This window comes from Ambystoma mexicanum, chromosome 1q (genome assembly GCF_040938575.1).
Source record: "Ambystoma mexicanum isolate Mex_15411 chromosome 1q, UKY_AmexF1_1, whole genome shotgun sequence".
In the NCBI taxonomy this organism is placed as follows: Eukaryota; Metazoa; Chordata; class Amphibia; order Caudata; family Ambystomatidae; genus Ambystoma; species Ambystoma mexicanum.
This window is the reverse complement of record NC_090922.1, coordinates 1,343,385,686-1,343,409,010: the sequence shown is the minus strand read 5'-3', so window position 1 is coordinate 1,343,409,010 and position 23,325 is coordinate 1,343,385,686. Positions and strand designations below refer to the sequence as shown.

At 48.9% G+C, this 23,325-nt stretch overlaps 1 protein-coding gene across 7 annotated transcripts in view; it reads left to right on the top strand.

Annotated features, from left to right (window-relative positions):
- OSBPL9 (oxysterol binding protein like 9) overlaps nt 1-23,325 on the top strand; it is a 1,764,730-nt gene that overhangs the window by 478,774 nt on the left and 1,262,631 nt on the right. The gene's annotated exons all lie outside the window — the stretch shown is intronic.

Sequence of the window (23,325 nt, the reverse complement as noted above, 5' to 3'; positions counted from 1 at the left end):
CGCTCGAGGTCATCGACGCCATCGAAGATTCCACATACCTCAAAGAAGAAATCTTCGAAGACCACTGTCGAATCCTCGACGCAGTCAGCGCCATTGCCTTCGACGTCTTTGTAGACACCAAAATCATCAGCACCAAAAATTACTGTGGCTTCAACTCAGCCTTCTGAGCATGTTAAAACTGGCAGAGGCTAAATCAAAGCCTACACCTTTGGTGTTCCTGACAAAGTTTATACTCTTTTTGCCTAGAAAGGAGTTCTTTAAATCCCTCTCTTCAGTTTTTGAGGAAGAAGAGCGGTCTGGGGAAGAGGAGGTTCCTTTTGGCCTTGAGTTTGGAACTTCTAATGGGCCAACATGTTTAATCTCAGAGGAGAATAAAATGAGAGATCTGGTTGACATACTGCACAATGCTAGGGGTTGTTGACACATCACCTGAAACTGAGTTTGGCAGACCGAAGCCGGGGGAACACGCTGATTCCTTGTATCGGCACCTGATGTCAAATGTAGTTGAATACCTAGGTTGGGCTAAACCACCAGCTCAATTCATCCAGGATGACGGTACTGATATTCTGGACCAACGTCCACCTACAGACCCAGTCTTACCCTTTCATGTGGCCTTACAAAATAGGGTGGCCAGAAATTGGGAATCCCTGGATTCTATCCCTGCAGTGGATAAATCCCTCATTAGAAAATACAGCTCTTCCATTAGCGACCCCGGCTATCTGTCCAAACACCCCACTCCCGAGAGTCTGGTGGTCCATGCAGCCACAGCTACATCTACTAAAGCGATGTACCCTACCATCCTACCATCCTTCCGGATAGGGACGTCAAGCGTGTGGATGGATGGGTGCGCAAGGTATTTTCAGCTGGGAGTATGGCCCTTAAGTCGGCCAACCCCACATGTGCATTACCCAAATTTTCATACACTCTGTGTACGGCATATCAATGGCGGTGGAGCACATTCCAAAAGGGGAGGAAAGGGAGGGTTTCCTAGCTATCGTTGGGGATGGCAAAGAAGCCATGCGTGAATCCCTTCAATCTGGACTAGACACTGCAGACATCGTTAGAAGGTCTATGGCTACAAGCACAATTATGCGCATAGTTGCGTGGTTGCGGATGTCGGGTTTTGCACCTGATGTGCAGGCCCGTCGTCTAAGCATGCCTTTTGACGGGTCTCACTTTTTTGGTAACAAGTCTGACGAGAGCCTTGAGAGGTTGCAGACCACAAAGGCGGCTGCCAAATCTTTTGGGGCCGCTGTTGGGCAACCTCAGCCTTTTTGTTCTTCAGGAAAACCATGGAGGGGGCGGTCATATCGGTACTACTCCTCATTTGGAAAGGTGAGAGGAATGGCCAGTCGGAGACCAACGAAGGAACCCTCCTGGTGGACGAGGAAAAAGTGCAAAGACAGCTACAGCCACAGCGTCCTTGCCATCGGCAGCTGCAGCAACCGCTCCAAAACCACTTTGAGAGCTTGCGTCACGAATCACCGGTGGGGGGCAGACTGTCTCAGCATCTCGAAGAATGGCGAGACCTTACTTCAGATGCTTGGGCTCTGGAGACCATAGCCAAAGGTTACTGCCTTCCATTTATAGCACAGCCTTACAACAATCCACCAGGGAAACACTCTTTGAGGATTCCAAATCCGCTCCTTGTGCAGGAAATATTAACCCTGCTAGAGAAAGTTGCTATAGAACCAGTACCTGTAGCGGAGAGGAACAAAGGTTGGTATTCCCCATATTTGTTGATCTCCAAGAAATACGGGGGACTGAGACCCATCTTGGATTTGAGATACTTGAACAGGTTCCTCAAGAAGGACAAATTCAAGATGGTCACACTTTCTCAGATCTTCCAGGCCCTCCAGTTACAGGATTGGTTGGTGTCATTGGACCTTCAGGATGCTTAATTTCAGGTGCCAATCCATCTCCAGCATAGACAATACCTACGGTTCGCTGTTGGTGGCTCGCACTATCAGATTTGAGTCCTGCCATTCGGGTTGACCTCCGCCCGAGGGTCTTCACAAACTGATGGTGGCAGCACATCTCAGGAGAGGGGGGATTCATGTCTACCCCTACCTGGACGATTGGGTGATCAGGGCGCATTCTCCCGAACAAGCCCTGGATCATCTCAAAGTCATCTGCCACTACCTTCACAGACTGGGCTTCTCCCTCAATTTCATGAAGTCACAGATGACACCTTCTCAGCAGCTCCAGTACATCAGAGCTGGATTGGATACATCCTTGGAAAAGAGCTCGCCACCCAAAGCGAGGTCTCAAGACATTCTTCAGATGGGTACCAAATTCCAGACTGCCCAGAATCTTCCGACCTTCGATTTCTTGAGGTTGCTCGACCTCGTGGCATCCTGTATTTTTCTGGTGCCAGAAGACTGCCTGTGAATAAGATCCCTTCAGTGGGCTCTAGGAACACAATGGTCCCAGTTCTCAGGAAAGATGACAGACCTACTTCAGATGCCAAGCAGGGTCACACAGGAATTTCTTTGGTGGGACTGCAAGGAAAGTATTCTGAAGGTGAAACATTTCTGGCAGCCATGGCGGGAGATAACGGTAGTGACGGATGCCTCACTCACGGTGTGGGGAGCCCACATCAACGAACTGACAATCAGCTGTCGTTGGTCTCCATCAGAGTCCAAACTACACATCAACCTTTTGGATCTGAGGGCAATCAGACTAGCTCTGAAGGCCTTCCTGCACTCGGTCAGGGGAAAGAATGTCCTGATCATGACAGACAACACAATGGCCATGCATTACCTCAACAGGAGAGGTGGTGTATGGTCACTACCACTGTGCAGAGAGGCAGTGCAGCTCTGGTACTGGGCAATTAAAGAAGGAATCTCCTTATCAGCAGTTCACCTAGCCGGGGAGGAAAACATGACGGCGGACACTGTGAGCAGGTAGAGCGCACTGTCCCACGAGTGGGAACTAGCTCAGGAAGTCCTTCAAGAGATCTTTGCCCTTTGGGGAACCCCTCAAGTAGACTTGTTTGCCACCAAAGTGAACCGGAAGTGCGAAAGGTATTGCTCAAGGGAATTTCCTCCCACAGGAGCACTAGGAGACATGTTTGTGGTGGATTGGGAGTTCCCAGTACTTTACACGTTTCCACCGATCCCCGTCATTCCTCAAATAATCAGGAGGTTGAGACGGTTCGGAAGCCGCATGATCGTAATTGCCCCGGATTGGGCCAGGAGAACATGGTACCTGGACCTTCTAGATATGTCCATCTGTCCTCCGATTCGTCTTACGCAGAGAGAGGATCTTCTCTCACAAATGGAGGGACACGTTCACCATCCAAAGGTCAACACTCAACCTTCATGCATGGTTTCTGAAAGGCTGAGATACAAGGATTGGAACCTCCCGGATGACGTGATGGAGGTGTTGCTTTCGGCAAGAAGGCCATCAACAAAATCTCTGTACCGTTGCTGTTGGAACAAGTTTTGCTACTGGTGCAGGGAAAAGAATGTTGATCATTTTCTATGTTCCACCCCAGAGGTGTTATCTTTCCTCTTATCATTGGCACACAAAGGTTTCAATGTTTGGACCATTAAAGGTTATCTTGCAGCGCTCTCCATTTTCAAGCGCTCTTCGGAAGAATGCTCCTACTTTAAAATTTCCTTGGTGATTCAATTTCTAAAAGGGTTCAAAAACGTGTTCCGACCTTCTTTTCAGGTCCCAGTTTGGGACCTTAATCTGGTTCTGAAGTTTTTAATGTGTGCCCTGTTTGAACCCTTGCGCACATGTCCATTGAGGTTGTTGACCTTTAAAACCATATTGTTGATTGCATTGACATCTGCATGTAGAGTGATCCAGTTGCAGATACCTTCCTCTAGGCCACCCTATACTGTATTCCACAAGAACAGGGTTGTGTTAAGGGTAAAAAAAACCTCATTCCTACATAAGGTTGTATCTGATTTCCATCTAAAGCAGAAAATTGTTCTTCCGACGTTCTTCGCCCCCCCCCACCATCCCGGTAAAGAGGAAGAAATGCTCCATCAATTGGACCCTAGAAGAGCTTTAAGCTTTTATATTTCTAGGTTCTCCAAACTCAGAGTGGATGACCAACTCTTTATTGGATACCCCGGAAGGAAATTGGGTCAAGCTGTTTCAAAGCAGACATTACCAACGTGGATTATTCTTGGCATCTCAGAATGTTACAAATGGGCAGGCAAGAAGGCTTGAGAGCTCATTCTACCAGAGGTGTATAGCGCCTTCTGCAGCCCTTCAAAGGGGCGCAGCTAATAAATCGATCTGTGATGCGGCAACTTGGTCATCACTGCATACATTCACAAAGCATTACTATTTAGATGCTTCCCACTCTCAGGATGTTGCTTTTGGTAAAGCAGTACTGTATTCCGCCTTATAAAATGCCCACAATTTAAAATTCTACTCCCTCCACCAAATTCTGCATACTGCTTTAGGAGTCTATCAGAGATGAGAAATACGTTGGAGGACACAATCCATTCGAAGAACAAGTTACTTACCAACTGGTAACGTTCTTTCGACTGGATGTTCCTCCATGTATTCCTCATCGCCCTACCAGCCTACCCTGCTGTAGAATTTCCTATGCTATTGCAGCTTCCGTTCTCGCAGGGCTAACTACTGCTTGCCTGGGCTGACAGCACAACACGAACAGGAGGGAAAACCGAAATGAGGACAACGGGCGCTGAGCGTGCTACTTATACACCCGATGATGTCACCCTCGACGGAGGCCTTCGCCGGAAATCGACTCAACGCTATCGACGCACAGCGCCCTTTGCCGAGAATTTCTTTTCCGAAAGCAGCTAAAGCTGGACGAGATATCAAAGATGAGGAATACATTGGAGGAACATCCAGTTTAAAGAACGTTACCAGTTGATAAGTAACTTGTTCTTCTGTGCTTTTATTTTAAGTGCAATGTCTCCCTGTTGATTTTGATAAACTAATCGTGTTGCTGGGTGTATTTTCTCTGAACCTCTCTAGGGTAGCTGAGCATTTCGACAGTTTTTGCCCAATTGTAAGGCACTAATATTTTTTTGTATATTGAAGAAAAATTAACACTTAACACTTAAATGCACTGGAATGACTGCATTGCTATATACATGTGATTGTTTGGACATGGCTATACAGCCAATCTAGGAACTGAAAAGTAAACACAAATTTAGTTCAATTTAAATGTAGTTCTATCTAGTTAAACTGTTCTCCATATATAAGAAAGGCAGCGTAGGAAAAATGTGTGTGAACATAAAAAGTGCACATTGAAATTTGGGCAGTGTTTATTTCTTTATTTATTGTATTTTTTTTATAAGGTCGCCTATACAACAAAAGGTGTTTCATGGTTCCACAAGACAAAAAAAAGGGGTAAGTGGGTAGAAAGGGAGAAGATGACAAAAACGGTCCTACTAGGCCTTGTGACATTCGGATCGCGCAAGTGCAATAATAAGCGCAGGGGGAGTGGTGGTCTGTGCGTAATACGAAGTACTTGGGTGGGACGGGAAGTGCAGGGCAAGGAGGAGAGAGTGCAAGTGAAATGGGATGGAGCAGAAGGGAGGGATAGGGCCACAGGGGCTAGGCGAGTGCTACAGGGAGGCCAGGTGGGCAAGGGCAAGGGGTTGCATAGGGTGTTGGCAGTGAGAGTCCAAATACTAAGTGCGAGGAAGTGGGTGGACTGGGCAGGGTGGCCTTGTGCCCCCTCAGAGGGAACCAGGTAGCCAGTCACTGAGGAAGACAGGACGTAAACTGGGGAGGGGGAAGAGAAAAGGAGGGTTTTGAGGAGCCTCTGGAACTTAAGGAGTTCCGGCTCAAGCCTGACCGGGGCAGGGAAACCATTCCAGAAGAGAAGCGTCTGATGTGCAAAGAGTTGGAGCTAGAAGACCAAAGGGCTCTAGCAGGGAAGTATTTAGGGAGCGAGAGTTGGATGTAGAGGGGTCCCAGTCCCTATAAAGCCTTGTGGATGATGCAGAGGGTCTTGAACTTGATCCTAGCAGCAAACGGTAACCAGTGGCAAGATTTTGGGGCTTTTAGAGATTTGGTCATGTGGGCTTGATGCCAATGATAAGTCTTGCAGTCCTATTCTGGATTAGTTGAAGGGGGCCAAGGGAGGATAAAGGAAGATTGAGGAAGAGGCTGTTGCATTAGCCCAACCTAGAGTGGACCAGAGCACTTGAGACATTGAGTTTATGGGGGAAGGTGGGGAAAGGGAGAATGCCTCTGAAGAGGTGCAGCCGACAGTGGGCTGATAGTGGGCAAGTAGAGGTTTTGGACACAGACCGACATTTCTTTGGTGATCCTGACAGACTTTCCTTAGTTTCCTCTAGGTAGGGAAATACTACATTAACATAGGGCAAGTTATGCCTTTTCCCAACCCCACATTTGATTTAATAAATCTTTATAGCCCAAACGTTATTCAATTGTCTGTGTCTATGATCCCTTCACAGCTGCCAGCGCAGGGAAAATATCTGATTCAAGATAGGGGATACTTCCTAACAATTAAAAGGCCTTCCCTTCGACTTTACCTCAGCCCCAGGGTTTTTTACCAAGGTTCTGGAAGTGGCAGCAGCTCACTTCCGCAGACAGTCCATTCTGTTGTACCCTTATCTAGACGACTGGCTCATAACAGGAGACACACATCAGGCGTGTCTAGAAAACACCCAAAAGACTGTAGACCTACTCTTTCAACTGGGGTTCTCTATCCGCGAAAAGAAGTCAAGCCTTGCCCCCAGCCAAGTAAAACAATGTATGGGAGCTCTAATTAAATGGAGACGCTTTGTCATTTGGTGTGTTACTCATAACATCAACCCAATTGATTGTTCACCCACACACTTATTCCTCTACCTAACACACCTCTTAGACTAAACTCACTGAAGGTCAACATTTATGCCATTTCTGCTTGCACAACCTCTCAAAGCAAGGTTTCCTGGTGGAAAGTCCCTGTAATCAAGGCTTTCATGGAAGGGGTGAAAAGACTTCACCCTCCTGTAGTGGCCAAGAGTGAGCCCCTTTTGGTTGCAGCAAATAAGACTATCAGACTGGTGCTAAATCAAGCTTCTTGTATTGGATATCAAATACACTGTATACAAAGACATTATCAGTGGAGAATACAGAAGGACATGTGTCCCGGCAATCAGCACATGGAGATTTTTAGGGGGCCCCCCTAGAGTGCTGGTTATATAGCATATCATAGACAAACACTAATGTTACTGCACTTTCACACTGGGGGTTTTACTTGGCACGATATTGCAGACATTAGGGAATAACTGTCGACATCTCAGTTGTGACCTTGTGACACAGCCCTGCAGGGACATTGTGTTGTATAATGGATTAGCGGCATTCGCAGAAGCCCTACTGTTATCTCCCATATATGGGGCTAATGCTATACTTGTAGACAGTAAGCCGAAGTCAAGGTTTGACGTGTCCTCTGCCCTAGGATGGGTTTGGGCCTGTCCGGAGTGCTGCGTGCAGAGGGTGGTGGCATTGAGGGTCTGAGCCGAACTGTATGGGAGAGCCTAATGTAGCATACCATTGCATAGCATAACATAGTATTGCATAGCAATCCTGCATAAAATACCTAACATAGCAATCCTGCCACATCAACCCCCGTTTGGTCGTCCCTGAACAGGGCATAGACCACAGAGAGCAGGATTGGGGCATAATCTCAATCAAACATACCCAGGCATATAGGTGAGAAAACGATAGGGTGGAGAAGCACAGGGATTGCTGCTGAAAGGATGTTGTTCCTAGAGACCGAGATTGTGGGCCTAAAAGGTCTTAATTCAAAACCTCAGCCCAATTGGTGTTGGACATTTGACCTAACACATCTTTCATTTCCTGTTCATGGGAGGCGCCTTTTGAGACGTCCTCCGTAATTTGAGACATCACTATTTCAAGTAGCAGCAGTCTGGCCTTAGTGTTCAAGTGCAAGACACTGGTCTAGAACATCATGACACAAGGCAACGAATAAGGAAAACGTATAAGTAAGTAAAAACTAATTTATAAGTACGCTCCCTCGCAACTTAGGCTGCGTGTGCCCCCTCGCAATTTAGGCGCGTGTGCTCCCCTGCAAACTTAGGCCGCGTGCGTGTCATATCTACTTGGCCGCGTGCACCCCTCTTTCTCTTAGTCACTACGTTACCTGTTCTTGACGTTTTTGTTGCTCCACGGTTGTTGGCTTACCTTTTCATTGCCTGTATTCCTGTTGTGTAGATTCTTTACTTGGCTGTTCTCTTTTGCTATGATATGTGCTGTTCCCCACGGCTCTTGGCGACGCCACACTACACTGCCTGTTTCTTCCAGTCTAGATCCCCTGCTGTTCTCTGTGCCTTTGTGTTGGTTCTTTGTATCTGCATCCTTTTTCCTCTAGGTTCCTTATTGTGCGCTGGACTTTGCTGTTGTCTATGTCTATGTATTGCATCTGATTTCTTTGGTTCATTGCTTCTTGTCCATTGTTTGCTCCCCTCCTTTGGTCCACAACCCCTCCCCCCGCCCTGTCTGCCTGTTCGCCCCTGCTCTGGCTCCTCTCCCTCCTCTCCCCTCTCCCCTCTCCCTCTCTACACTCTATGGTGCTCTCTGTCTCACCTATCTTCTCTAACTGCCTTTCTATTGACTATCCTATCCCTCTCACTACAAAAAGGACATCCTAGTCTCCAACCCAGGCCTGCCTATCGCTGATCCCTACACCAGTGGTTCTCCCAGACAGACCCTTACCGACATCCTCTTGGTCGTTCCCTCGCCAGGCCTATGGACTCCCCTATGGTCTCCGTTCTCTCTCCTTTCTCCTTTTTCCTCTTCTCCCATTAATGGTGGCACCCAGTGGTAGGCCCTCCTGGCCCCCTTCCACTCCTCCAAGACCATCATTAATGTCTACTTACATGGCACTGTCTTGGTCCAGGGCCCTCAGGCCAACCTCCTCCTTTTTGGTAGACTCTTCCCGTGCCTTATCAACTTCCTTTCCTCTCCTGCTAGCCCTTCTTTCCTCTATCTGGCTCCTCTACCGCCTCCATCCTCTGCCACCTCTACGGCACCCTTTGCTGCTTCTCTGGCCACCCTGTTGCCTCCTTCCTCCGCCACCCCTGTGGCACCCTCTTCCTTCTCCCTGGCAACCTTGCCTTTTTCCTCCTTCCTCCTCTGCCCATCCTCGGGCACCTTGAACACTTCCGCAGGTCATACCTCTGACCCGTATCCCTCCAAGGAAGTCTTTCAAAGTGGGCAACCTGGTCCACATTGCTACTCTCCACTTTCGCTCAGCTGTCGCACTCCTCTGACATCTGCCGTCTCCTGGAAGACCTTGATTTAGATGTACTCAGTCTCACTGAGACTTAGTATACGGCCAGCTCTGTCATGAGCTTTGACACTCTCCTTCCTGATGGCTACTCTCTGATACCAGAAACAACCGTCCCGGTGGGGGTGTAGCCTTGATTTTCCCGCAGTGGAATCCCTGCTTCTATCATTCCCACGCAGGACTACTCCTCCTTTGAATGCCTTGCCTGTAGGCTCTCTATCTCTCCTGGCCTCTCACTGTGGCAACTGTCTGCAGGCTGCCATCCCAAGTTGCCCTCTTCCTTTCTGACTGGGCTGAGCTCTTCTTCTCCCTTCTCGCTTCTACCTCTCAACTTCTCCTCGGAGACCTGGATTCTACTTGCCGTTCTTTGGGACTCTTACGCAACCTCTGCCTCTTTCTCTTTCTCCCCCCCACCCACCCTCTGGCCGGACTCACTCTGCAGGGCACACGCTGTAAGTTCTGATCTCCTCAGACCTCACCTTCACTAATCCTCTCACCACCCCTCTCTCCTGCAGTGATCACTTTCTCCTTTCCTCCCACCTCTCTCTCTACCCCTCAGGTCAAGCCGACTCCAGCACGTCTACCTACCTTCTCGGTCATCCGCCCCATGAAGTGTGTGTCAGTTGAGGCTTTTGCTGCTACTTTTGCTCCCCCTTCTTCCCCTTTGCCTGACTCTCCCCATGACACAGCCCTACCTAGCCTTCATGTCTAACATTCTGAGGCCTTGTCATGAGAATCTATTTGAAGGCCAAATCCAAGTGCAACTCTTGGTACGATTCCAACCTCATCAACCTGAAACGCAAGTGTAGGGTTGCTGGGAGAAAGTCTAGGGCATCGGACGCACTCCATGACAAACTGGCTGTCACGTCCACCAGGGTGCACACTGATGCAAGGAACAACCCGTAGTCACTCGCAATCCAACAGAACCTTAAACACTCACATGCTCACACACAATTCCACAGGCAAAGGCAACGGTCCCCTACCAGTACGTTTGGTAGTTCAGATGTTTACCGACCCTCCCTCCTCTGGCAACTGAAATGGAGGTACCCTTTCCTCTGGCGCAGCTATCGGCGCAATCGTCACAGCAAAACGGACTAGGCGTCACGTGATCGGCAGCCAGTATCACATGACTCTCCTGCACGTCGACCGTGGCTTCGTGGATCTGTCACGTGACTGCTGCTGTTTTGTTTAAAGCCCGCTGAGAACACGGAAACGGTGCTTCTCAGCTGCTTATTCAAGTACTGCGTGGCGCTTTGTATTCTACTGGATTTTCGGAACCTACGACTACGGACCTCTTTTGGATTTTGTTTCTGGCCTCTGCCCCCTGAACTGTTACGTCGCCTTGGACATATCGATTGCCTTCCTCCTACCGACCTCGGACTTTGCTTAATGGTTTTCCTACAGATTTGTTTCAACGGATACCACATGGATTGACTCCCTTTTGATCCTGGTGTGTGTGTTTCCCATGGTTCACAACTTTATTGGCTCCTACCAGACCGCAACATAACACCTGTCCACTGGTTGTCATTTGAGACCCCTTTCATATTTCCTACCTGGTGCCAAGTCCCCTCTACTCCTTCGTTGCCAGTTCATACGCATCCTTAGGTAAGCAGTGTTTATATCATCTGTGTATTCTGTTTGCCATTATTGCACTGCTTGATTAGTTGCCTATTGCCTTTCAGCGCTCAAGGGGTCTCTTCGGCAGTTCCTGGTTCCACCTTGACGACCTACCACTCACCTGTGGCCACAAAGACTTCACAGGCAGTGATTATATTCTGCCTTTGAGGTACTTGGGGATGGAGGTATCACATCATCTGCACGACCATCAAGGTTTCAGAACACTGGACTGCTGCCTGCTCCAAAGGCAATACAGACTCTGTCCTCGCTAAGAAGAGAGCCCACATCCAAGCCTGCATCTCTGCAGCATCTAACATCTTCGGCGAACTCTTCAAAATCTGCAAGGAGCGGGCCAATCCTGCTGCTGTCTCCAACTCTCCTGTTCCCTCCCAGGCCCTCTTCTCGGCCCTGGCTTCTTTTTTCATAACTAAAACTCAGGACATCCTGTCAACCCTCTATTCCTCCACTTCCTCCTGCTCCTGCACACCTGGCCCGCCTGCGGCCATCTCTTCTCCTCCTTTCTCCTCATTTCCCTTGTTCACCCTAGACAATGTTTCTAGACAAGTCCGATCTATGAAAGCCTTGTCAAAGCAGGGTCTCCCCTGCTTTTCCAGAACCATCAAGGACCACATTGACACCCTTGCTCCAGCCTTGGCCGATTTCTGCACTCCTTTGCCACTAGACCCTTCCCCCTCTCCTCTTAAACACTCCCTTGTGCACCCCCTTCTAAAGAAGCTCTCTGACAAACGTTCCTCTCCGGCTAACTATCGCTCGATCTCCATTACTCCTTTCCTGGGCAAACTCTTGATAAAGCTGGCCATCTCCCAGCTCAATCTGCACACTGAATCTGTTGGTTGTCTCCTCAACCACCAGTCTGGCTTTAGAGATGTCAGAAGCATGTAAACTGCTCTCCAAAAAAACATGTGAAGACCTGCTCTCTAACCTTGACCCCAGCCTCCCTTCTGTCCTCATTCTCCTCGATCTTTATTCTGCTTTTGAGACTGTCAACCATGCCACCCTGCTCAATCGCCTTCGTGATAACCTGGGTATCACTGATCGGCTTGGCTGACCTCCTTTCTCACTGACCGACCGTCTCAGGTCCAACTGGGGTCTTTCCTCTATTCTATCTCTCTCTCTACTTGTGGTGTTCCCCAGGAGTGTAACCTTTCTCCCTGGCTATTCAACTACTACCTGGCACCTCTTGCCCACTGCATCGCTACTTTCTGCTCCAACTTTGTACCATTCTGATTTCACCCGCCTCTTCCCCTTCTCTCATACCAGACTGTCTGGCCGCAATTCAGGAATGGTGTGCTGCTCATCATCTCTGCCTTAATGCCAGTAAGACTGAGATCCTCATATTCGGAACACTAGTTCCCTCCTTTCCTCTCTTTCTCTGGCTGCCGACTCTGGGCCCTCTTCCTGCTCCTACCTATGAGGCTAAGAACTTAGGTGTCATCTTTGACTCCACCCTCTCCTTCTCTCCTCACATCTCTGATGTCTCTTAAGAAGTCAAACTGTCGGCTGCACCTTCTCAGATGTATTCTTCCTTTCCTCACTTTCCCCAGAAGCTCACTGTCTCCAGAGTTCAGGTCCTCTCTAGGCTGGACTACTGCAACAGCCTCTTTCTAATTCTGCCTTCCTCTACTCTCTGACTCTACAACTTATCCAAAACAAAACTGCAAGACTTGTCCTTGGCCTCAGGCGAAGGGATCATACCTCTCCAGCTCTGAAATCTCCTCACTGGCTCCCTGTTGCGACAAGGAGCGAGTTCAAGACCCTTTGCATCATCCAGAAGGCTTTCTGCGGCCTGGGACTTCACTACCTCCAACTCTCTCTGCCTAAACATCTCCCTTCTCGAACACTCATCCACTTCTAACTCTCTGAGGGACCAACGCTTGTCCAAGCAGAGAGTTGGGGCAGATCTCTCTCTTCGGCTGGGGCCTCCCTCTGGAACAGCCTCCCTGCTTCTCTTAAACATGAGCAGAACCACCTTTGGGTCCAGAAGCAACTCAAGACCTTCGTTTTTGCTTCTGCTTTCTCTCTTCCTCTCCCCTGCCGATGTCCTGACTGCTCCACACACAAGTCACCTGGCTACCCTCTGAACTCGTGCCCAGGCTCCTGCATGACCAGCTTCCCTCGCACTGCCTCTGGGCTCCCCCAGCACTTACGGTCTGTACCTGCAACCCTACAGTCCCTTCTCTCTGCACCTATGAGCCACTAGCTGGCTGCACTTATTGAGTTACCTGCACTTCTCCCCTCCAGTCCCCCCCTCGGCAGTTCTCCCCTTCCACTTCCCAGCACCTGTGCAATCTGAATGACACAAGGCCTAGAAGGATCGTTGTTTTGTCCTCCCTTTTTCCTCCTGGTCTTTAAGCGCCTAGAAACACTTGTGTACAGGCGCGTTATAAATGCCACATCATATTATTGCAAAGGCAGCAATTACAACAATTATTAAAATACCATGTTGACCGGAAGAATCCAGAGAACCAAAAGTGGTTGAGCACTGAATTAGATCAGAGCGTGTGGAACAAATACAGTCGGTCTCTTGGGAGGTAACGTATTGGCGTAGCTGGGGTAGAAGAATCCCTGGGGAAAGGGGTGGGTCATGTTTGGACAAGAAGAGTCATTGATCAGGAGGTCATAACACCATTCAGCAAGATTGAATGGGACGGGATGAAGGGAATCCCCGGCACTGGTGTACATAGCAGTGTGGGAGCATATATAGCAATTGAAGGCATTCATTAGGTCAGCGGTGGCCCAATAGAAGTTGAGGAAGGTGTTGGTGTCTGGGTGTAGTATGGTGGATATAGGGCGAGGCAGAACAAATACTGTGGTAATGAAAAGCAACATGGCGCACATACCTCACATTTACTAATGCAATAGCAGCACTATTCCTAGCTTTAGCAGTCCAACCCTACGGAGATTGGGGCCTTATGCCCAAATGTTCCAAAGAGTGTCATTTGTTATAGGACCCGGTAGACAGGAGAGATGATGATGCAAAAGTTCAGGATCCCTGCCAGGATGACAGTGACACATGCATAGAGCTGGAAGAAATCTGCAGCTGTGCTGGGCACTCTCAGCTGGCATCCAAACCCCATTTGGCTGGAGAACTTATGCACCTACACTCCAATTGTGCGTTGTTATTGTGGATGCTTGGTTACAATCCTTTGAGAGGGATGGGCCACCCCTGTGAGGCAAGGGTCGCCAACTTTTGAGAGCAATGGTTCATCTGCTGATGTCTGGTGAGCCGCTAGACGCACTCCGTAAATTGTACCTTGGGACTGGTAGCATAACTTTGTCATTGAGGAGTGCTAGCTGCAGCGCCACCGTGGTTTTAGCTTCTGAGACCCCAGTGTGCAGCTGAAGAAGGGTCTCTTTCTCCTGTACCCCTGCAGATTGCAGCTTTGCTGGTTCTTTGGTGACAGCGGACGACGGGTGTTGTGTGTCATGGACCTCTTGCTGTTTTCCATCAATTGGAGGTGCTGTTTTCACACACTGGCTGGCATGCACTGCAGTGTGGGTTGTCAGCAGAATCTGGACATGACCGTTCCAGCGAGGATGCAGGCATGATTTTCGCTGATGCCTTTTCTGGACCACCCATTCCCCCGGCAGGAGGCTGTGGCATGGTGTTTAAGGCGGTTAAGGCAGAGCCTCTTGGATTTGCTGGAAGTGAGAACTGACAACGAGCAATAGTCTTTTGCAGTATGACGAAAACAGATCATCCTTTAGTTGTAAGTCACTGAGTTCATGGGAAGGTGGCACAGTAACTGGCATTCCCCTGGGTATCTCGTGGGGAGAGGGGTAACAAGCCACTGTCAAAGTTTATGGAATTTGGAAAGCCAGAATGGAAAAAGATTCTAGGGCGTCCTCAAATGATAGGAGAAACAGCAGCACACAAACAGAAGCCTGAGGTACTTGCAAGGTGTTGTCAGAAAGTCTGAGTGTGGGCCTTGCACTTCACAGTGGCCAACTCGGTAGGTAGCAGAATTGCAGTAAGCAGTGCTTCAACATGGGGTACATTGAAAATGGGAGTGCCTTGTGCAATTAGTTAACCTCTCTGTTTCCAGAGGGTCCCGTAGTCATGTGATATACCAGAAGCGTAACATGAATCAGTGTTTCTGATGTTTGTTAATCTGCTTAGAATCACATGCTGTGCATAGGTCCGACATCCAGTGGTCACTGCGGAGTATTGCATTTTGTTTTTCGTAGTCGAAAAGGGGACGTCGACAAGGCGTGTCTGTAACACTATCCCTATAGTGACGTGCGTTGTACCCACAATCCCTCACGCGTCGAGGTCCCTCAGATTGTTTTTTTCCGCCCACCTTATGGTCGCCTTACGCGGAGCTCCTAGAGAGACATTGCTAAACAAGTACTACGGAGCTCGGTCCTTAATATATACTTACTGTTAAAAGATCCCTCCCCTCGACGTTAGCTGTGAAGCTGTTTCTCCGCCGAGCAGGTTTTCGACGGAGAGGAAGAGACGGAGGAGATCCTTCGGCGCTGCCGAACACGTGGCCAGGCCTCGCCGGCCAACATACAGTAGGGAGAGTGGGGGTTCGAACTTTTCTCTTCTCGTCGAGAATGTCTTTCTTTCTCCCCTATCTTTCCCTTGGGGTTGTTATCACCAGTTTTTATTGCCTCAGCTATGGAGAGGACACCTTTTAAGTTTTGCCCACGCTGTAGGGGCAAATACACTTGGAAGGACAAACACAAGCTCTGTAATCGTTGCTTGCCCCTCGATCATAAAGAGGACAGCTGCGCGGCCTGTAAGCTCTTGAAGCCAAGAACTCTTAAAGAGCGCAAAGTTAAGAGGTGGGCGGACTACGCTATGTCGAAGTCAGTTTCCTCACCCGCCGCCGCTGTTACAGAAAGTGACGAGGAGGGTGATAACTCGACGTCCGTTACGGAAGTCATTAACCCCCAGAAGGAGCGCTCGCGCTCCTCGACGTCCGTCCCCGGCCCCGACGGGCTCGGCTCACGCCCTGCTTATGGGGATGAACACCCCGGCGACAAGGACGCACACAGACCCCATAGGCCTAAGCACACAACCCACGGCTCTTCTTCGTCGAGGACAAAGGATCCACCAGCGCCGAAGGGGACGCAGGGCACTCCGGCGTCGACCTTAGACCGTAAGGGTCTCAAGCCCCACCCGCAAACGCAGCCGCGACCAGCGATTGGGCTTTCATCTAACACGGGCGCTACCTCAAAGACACCCGACGTAACGCTCCATAGAGCGGCCGTCGAGAAAAAGCGCGTAACGCAGACAATGCCGACTCCAGAACCCTCTACCGACGAACTCGTCGTCGAGAGCCTGGCGAGAATTGTTTCCGAGGACAAACGCAAGCGGACGACGAAACAGACGTCGAATACCGCACCCAAGGAAATAGAAACGCCGAAAAAGCACAAGAGTAGCCAGGAACTGCCCCATTCATCTAAAGGCACTTCTAAACTACCGGAGCCCTTTTCTGAGGGCGACGGAAACCTTTCGTCGACGTTGTGGGAGCGTTCGAAGCGTTTTGAAGGTGACAACACTGATTTCCCCCCTCTAGACTATTCAGGGGTTCCCCATGAGACCATGGAAAGACTCCATTCTTGTATGGAAAAGATGGAGAGGTTTTTGGGTAGCCAAAACCCACCCACACCCAAAAGACCAAGAGAATGGACCCAGGATGACCCTAGGGTCAAGATTCCCAGGCTGTTTCCCCCTTCTACAGATGCATATGACCTCACTGAAGAGGAGCAATACCTCCAGGAAGATGAGGAGTGTTTAGGTGGAGAGTAAGAACATGAGGAGGAGAGGTTTGAGGAAGACCCTTAAACTAGCACAGGAGCTTTTGAGGAAGATACAGCTACCTCACAGCCCTGGCACTCCCCATCAGTGCAGCCTTGGCAATCCCTATTGCGCAAGGCAGCAGCGCATTTTGAAATAGACACAGGGGAGACTCTTCCGGACATAGACTTTGTAGAAAAAGTTATTAAAGAAAAAGCCCCGGTCAGTCAGTCAGTCCATTCCGCTCCTGGCTTCTATAAAGAGAAGAATAACTCCTTCCCTTTCCAATCCGGCCTTAGTCAGAGGGGTCAACCCTCGGATAGAAAAGCTCTTCAGCCCTTCGTCTTCTGACCCTTTGTACATCAGGGGACATTCTATTCCGGACTCTCTGGTAGTTACTAACGCAAGAAAGAGAGCGGGGGTACCACTATCTACTAGTGAGGCACCACCTGACAAAGAGGGCAAGAAGCTCTATGCACTTGGGAAGAGAATCACGACCTCCGCCGCCTTCTCAACTAGGATTGCGAATAACAATTCCCTATTAGCTAGCTACGCAGATGCACAGTGGAGCAAGCTGCGCAGCGAAGCAGAGGACGCACCAGAACCCCTGCGTTCACGCCTGTTGGCTACTATATCAGAGGGAACTCTTGTAAACCAGGGCATCGTAAAGAACTCCTTGGATGCCGCAGAGACAGCTGGACGTTCCCTGGTTCAGGGAATACTTCTCAAACGCCATGTCTGGCTGCGCAATTCGGGATTTAAGCCAGAAACCCATGCTTCCCTAATAAATAAGCCCATAGAGCAAACACATCTGTTTGGGAAAGCAGTTGATGAGGCCCTAGAACATGCGAAGAAGGAGTTTGATACCATCAAGACTCTTGACCAAATTTCTAGGCCACCTAACAGACGCAGCTATGGCAATAGACGCTCCTTTCGTGGCCAACGCCAGCAGCAAAGCCAACAACAATTTTACTCTGCTACCAACTGGCCCTCTAACCAAAGCACCCAGTTCAGTCAAAGAGGCCAACGTCGTGGCAAAGGAAGAGGGCGCGGCTCCAGTCCAAAAGGCCCCACGCCCAATACCAACAAATGACCCAAAGATTCGGGTCCCCTCCTATGCATCACCGGTCGGGGGCCGGCTAACATCGTTCCTTTCAGCATGGGAGGGAATAACGTCAGACCGCTGGGTATTATCCACCATAGCCCACGGATACTGCATCGAATTCAACGGTTCCCCAAAATACAGACCCCCACGGAACCGGCGCATGACACTGGAACACCTCACTATTCTTCTTCAAGAAGTAGAAGAGCTACTGAAAAAAGAAGCTATAGAGGCTGTCCCCCTATCGCAGGTAACAGAAGGTATTTATTCAGTGTACTTCCTTGTACCCAAAAAGGATTTAACCATGCGCCCTGTATTAGATCTGCGTCCAGCGAACAATTTTGTCAAACCCCAAAAGTTTCGTATGGTAACCTTGCAGGATGTAATCCCACTGTTATCACAGGGGGATTACATGACAACACTAGACATGAAAGATGCACACTTTCATATTTTAATGTTGCCAGCGCACAGAAAATACCTCAGGTTCAAGATAGGGAACAAACACTACCAGTTCAGAGTACTACCCTTCGGGATAGCATCTGCACCAAGGGTATTTACGAAAGTACTGGCAGTGGCAGCGGCCCACCTGCGCAGATTATCCATCCCGGTTTACCCGTACCTCGACGACTGGCTCATAACAGGGGATTCTTACGAAACATGCTTCTCCAATACCCAAAAGACCGTAGACCTTTTGTCCCAACTGGGATTCTCCATCAACGAAAAGAAGTCCAGCTTAGACCCCAGCCAAATCAAACAATTCCTAGGGGCTCTAATTCGAACAAAGGACGGCCTCGTCTTCCCCTCCAACGAGAGGGTCCAAAACATGCTGTTTCAGATCCCCCATTATGTGGCAGGTCGAGAGGTGACGGTACGCAAAGCAATGCGTTTGCTAGGGATGATGGCGTCATGTATTTATTTGGTACCTCACGCGCGCCTGCGCATGCGCCCAATGCAAGAGTGGCTCTACAGCCAGTGGTGTCAGGCCAGCGGACAATGGGACGACCTAGTGGTGGTCTCGCAGGCCTTGGTTCTCTCGCTACGGTGGTGGACAAAGGAAAACCTGTTATTAGGGAAAACTTTTGCCACACCCGCAGTGGAAGCCACTCTAACCACAGACGCATCCCTTACAGGATGGGGGGCTCACCTATCCCATCAGACTGCTCACGGAGTGTGGACTCCGAGCTTAGCATCCAAACATATAAACCTGCTGGAACTATTAGCAGTGTTCAAAGCACTGAAAGCCTTTCAGGAACACTTACAAGGAAAGACAGTGATGGTCCTCACAGACAGCACCACAGCCATGTACTATCTCAACAAGCAAGGGGGCACTCACTCTCCAGGACTGTCCAAGCTGTCCCAGAATATATGGAAGTGGGCTTTCAAACACAACATGTTCCTACTATCACAACATGTACCAGGGGAACTCAATCTGCTAGCAGACAAACTCAGCAGAGACTTCCCCCTACCCAAAGAGTATGAATGGCAATTGCAAGAAGACATCGTCTTAGACGTCTTCACGCAATGGGGTTTCCCGGAAATAGACCTGTTCGCAACCCTGGAGAACTCACAATGCCAAAGTTACGCCTCCAGGTACCCCCAGAACCAGTCCAAGGGGAAACGGTCTGTTGATTCAATGGTCAGGGAAATTTGTTTACGCCTTTCCCCCGACTCCCCTCCTCAACAAGGTGGTGCACAAGATGCACCAAGAGCAGGTGACCATGATACTAGTGGCCCCAATGTGGGCCCGGCAGCCATGGTTCGCTCACTTGATGGAGATGTCCCTATCTCCCCCAATGAAACTTCCTTGCCCGTACAACATGCTGTCACAAGACAAGGGCAGGACACTGCATCCATGCCCTCAGACCATGAACTTAGCAGCCTGTCTCCTGAGATCATAGAATTTGGACATTTACATCTCCCTCAGAGATGTATGGACATCCTCAGGGAAGCCAGAAAACCTAATACTCGCCACTGCTATTCTAGCAAGTGGAAAAGATTTGTCATCTGGTGTAGAAGTAAGAACATCAACCCGGTTGACTGCTCTGCCACTAACATTATTCTGTACTTGACCCATTTACTGGATTCAGGTCTAGTGTTTAATTCCATTAAAGTCCACCTAGCGGCACTTTCTGCATACACCACTTCCCAACTTAAAGTGTCATGGTGGAAGATACCAGTTATAAAGGCCTTCATGGAAGGGGTAAAGAGAATACACCCCCCAATAGCTAGCCCAGCTCCCGGATGGGACTTAAACGTGGTACTTTCTAGACTCATGGGCACTCCTTTCGAACCCATGCACAAGGCAACTCTTAAATACCTCACTCTTAAGACTGCTTTCCTAATAGCTATCACCTCCATTATGAGAGTAAGTGAACTACAGGCTCTTTCTGTATTAGACCCCTTTGTATCAGTTCACAAGGATAAGGTGGTTCTTCGCACACACCCAAGGTTTGCACCAAAATTCATCTCTAAATTTCATGTAAACCAATCTATAGAACTACCAACGTTCTTTCAAAACCCTTCCAACTTGGGAGAAAAAAGTCTGCATACACTAGATGTACGCAGAGCTGTCATGTTCTACATGGAAAGAACCAGATCACTGAGAAAGACTAATCAGTTCTTTGTCTCGGTGGCAGCAGGAAGAGAAGGAGATGCAGTCTCTAAGTCCACTATATCTAGATGGATTGTACAATGCATCACTCTCTGTTACACTCTTGCTAAGAGAGAACTACCCTTCAAGCCAAGAGCACATTCCACTCGAGGCACTGGGGCATCCATAGCATTCATTGCAAATGTTCCCCTTGAGTCCATCTGCAAAGCGGCTACCTGGAGTTCTGTGCACACCTTTACAAAACACTACTGTCTAGATGCACACTCAAGATCTGACTCCCAGGTGGGACAGGCAGTATTAAGACATCTTTTCTCTACTGTTCCTTCTCATAACCCACCGCCAACTCCGGGTACTGCTCGCTAGTCTATGCACAGCATGTGATTCTAAGCAGATTAACAAACATCAGAAGACAATGCATTACTTACCGTAAAAGCATTTCTGATGGTTGTATCTGCTTAGATTCACATGCGCCCACCCTTCCTCCCCGCTCGGATGGAAGGAACATAGACTTCCTTTTATATCTCTCTTTTCTGTACTCACTCACGTCTAGAAGGCTCCCTCAGGGCAGAAAAATACAAACAGAGGGACCTCGACGCGTGAGGGATTGTGGGTACAACGCACGTCACTATAGGGATAGTGTTACAGACACGCCTTGTCGACGTCCCCTTTTCGACTACGAAAAACAAAATGCAATACTCCGCAGTGACCACTGGATGTCGGACCTATGCACAGCATGTGAATCTAAGCAGATACAACCATCAGAAATGCTTTTACGGTAAGTAATGCATTGTCATATAGTGAGTGTGCATTGTGTGACGATCATGCAAGCCCATGTTAGGGAAATTAGTTCAGGAACTTGCGCTGATCATACTGATGGGAGCTGAAAAACTTCTAATACTTCAAAGGTGGTGCAAACGGCAAAACCTGCCTGTATACTACCTGTTGAATGTCTAAGACAAGACCCGTCAATAAAGAGAATGAGGTCTTCCTAGGGAAGGGGATCCCCTTGAGGTCTGTTCTTGGTGCTGATACGTCAACCGCTGCAAGGCAGTCGTGTGGGTGACGGTCATCAGGTGTAGGCAGGAGGAAGGCAGGGTTGAGTGGGGCGCATCTGATGAGTGATATTGGTGGCAGAAAGGAGCAATTTTCAAGTTTGGTGAGACATGCAGCAGATTTGCATTGTTACCGCGGAGGAGGAGTGCTAATACAGAATGTGTGGTACTGCTACATTTATGTGTTGTGCTAGGGCGATGTCAGCTTTTCTAAGGAGAAGGGCAGCGGCAGCTACCTTTCTGAGACATTTGAGAAATTCAGAGGCTACAGGGTCTAACTGTAAGCTAAGAATATGCTCCAGGGCCCTGTGTTTGTGAGAGTACGCCCAAGGCATACCCCTCTTTCTCCTCACAGAACATGGTGAATGATTTAGAGTAGTCAGGAACGGCGAAGGCGGGAGCAATGCAGAGGCCAATCTTGATCTTGTCGAAGGCTATTGAAGCGTCAGGGGACGACGTTAGTTTGTCATGCTAAGTCATGTAGCATCTTTTGCATAGGTACAACCGTGCAGGCATAATCAAGGATCCAGGGGTGACATGAATTGCTCATTCCTAAAAAGGAGCGCAGCTGCCTTTTAGTGGTGGGCATGGGACATTGTAAGATGCAGGACACTGAGAGGGTTCAAGGCGCCTAGCGCTGTGGAAAATGTGTCCTAAGTACTGTAGCTGCAATTTAGCTTTATTTACTTAATTTTTGTGTTGATCTTTTGCTGCCAGGGCAGTGAGGAACACTTTTCGCAACTTGTGGTTCAATCGGTACAGTGGTGTAACAGAAGCAATCTGCTAAAAGGAAAACCTTTCCACACACCAGTGATTGAGGCCACTCACTCTCATCAGATGCGTCAATGACAGGGTGGGGCGCTCACTTCCTTCACCAGACTGCTCACGGCCTGTGGACACTGACGCTAACCTGAAAGCACAAAACCTTTTGGAACTACTAGCGGTCCTCAAAGCACTTCAAGCCTTCAAGTCTCTGCTAGCACACAAAACAGTCTGAGTCCTTACAAACAGTACCACAGCCATGTTTTATATAAACAAAAACTGGGGAACACGCTCTCACCAGAATTGTACTCCGGCTTACCACATCTGCCAGGGAATCGAGTCCCTTGGAATATGCCACATTGTGATATAGTGCTCACAGTCAGATGTAGCCCTGGGGAGTGTGTTGTGGAATATGTGACTACTTTTCACTTTCAGGTAAAAGGGATTTTTCAACCCTTTATAAACTCACCATAACTTTCTTGGTGTATATATATTTCAAATGGATTGTGTCCTCCCACTTATTCCCCATCTTTGATATTCGTATCTCGCCAGCTTCGCTGCTTCCGGAAAAGACTTTCTCGGCAGAGGGCGCTGAGCATGATGTTGTGGCATCGGTCGCTGTGGCATGTCAACATCATGAGTAGTAAAAGTAGCTTGTGCCGCGCCCGTTGGCTTCAGTTCTGTTTTTCTGAAAGCTTTGCTTCGAGTAATAACGGCACTCTTCGTTTTTCTGCAGAAAAATGTCTTCTTCAACTCCTTCGACCCCTAAGTCGAAGGTATCGACTTGTGAGTCCAGTCCATCTCTGATACCGCTGAAGAAGCTAAAATCGTCGAGGCCTTCAATGCCAAAATCAAGGGCAGTTTCTAATAAATCGACCCCTTTCTCGAAGGCGTCTTCGACACCTTCGTCCCATCGAAACACACAATGGTTCAGGATAAAATCTTCAAACCTGTAAAAATAGTTTTTTAGTCAATATCCTCCTTTTATGAAGCGGAAAGTGCTTCTGATGAGGACATATCACCATTTGTAGTGCGATTTTGCACTATAGAGGTAACTGAAGAGCTCATTGACCCAGAGTCCAGGAGGAAGGACCTCTGTGACTCCCTCCAATCTGCTAGTGGTCTTGACACTTCACCAGAGCTGGAGTT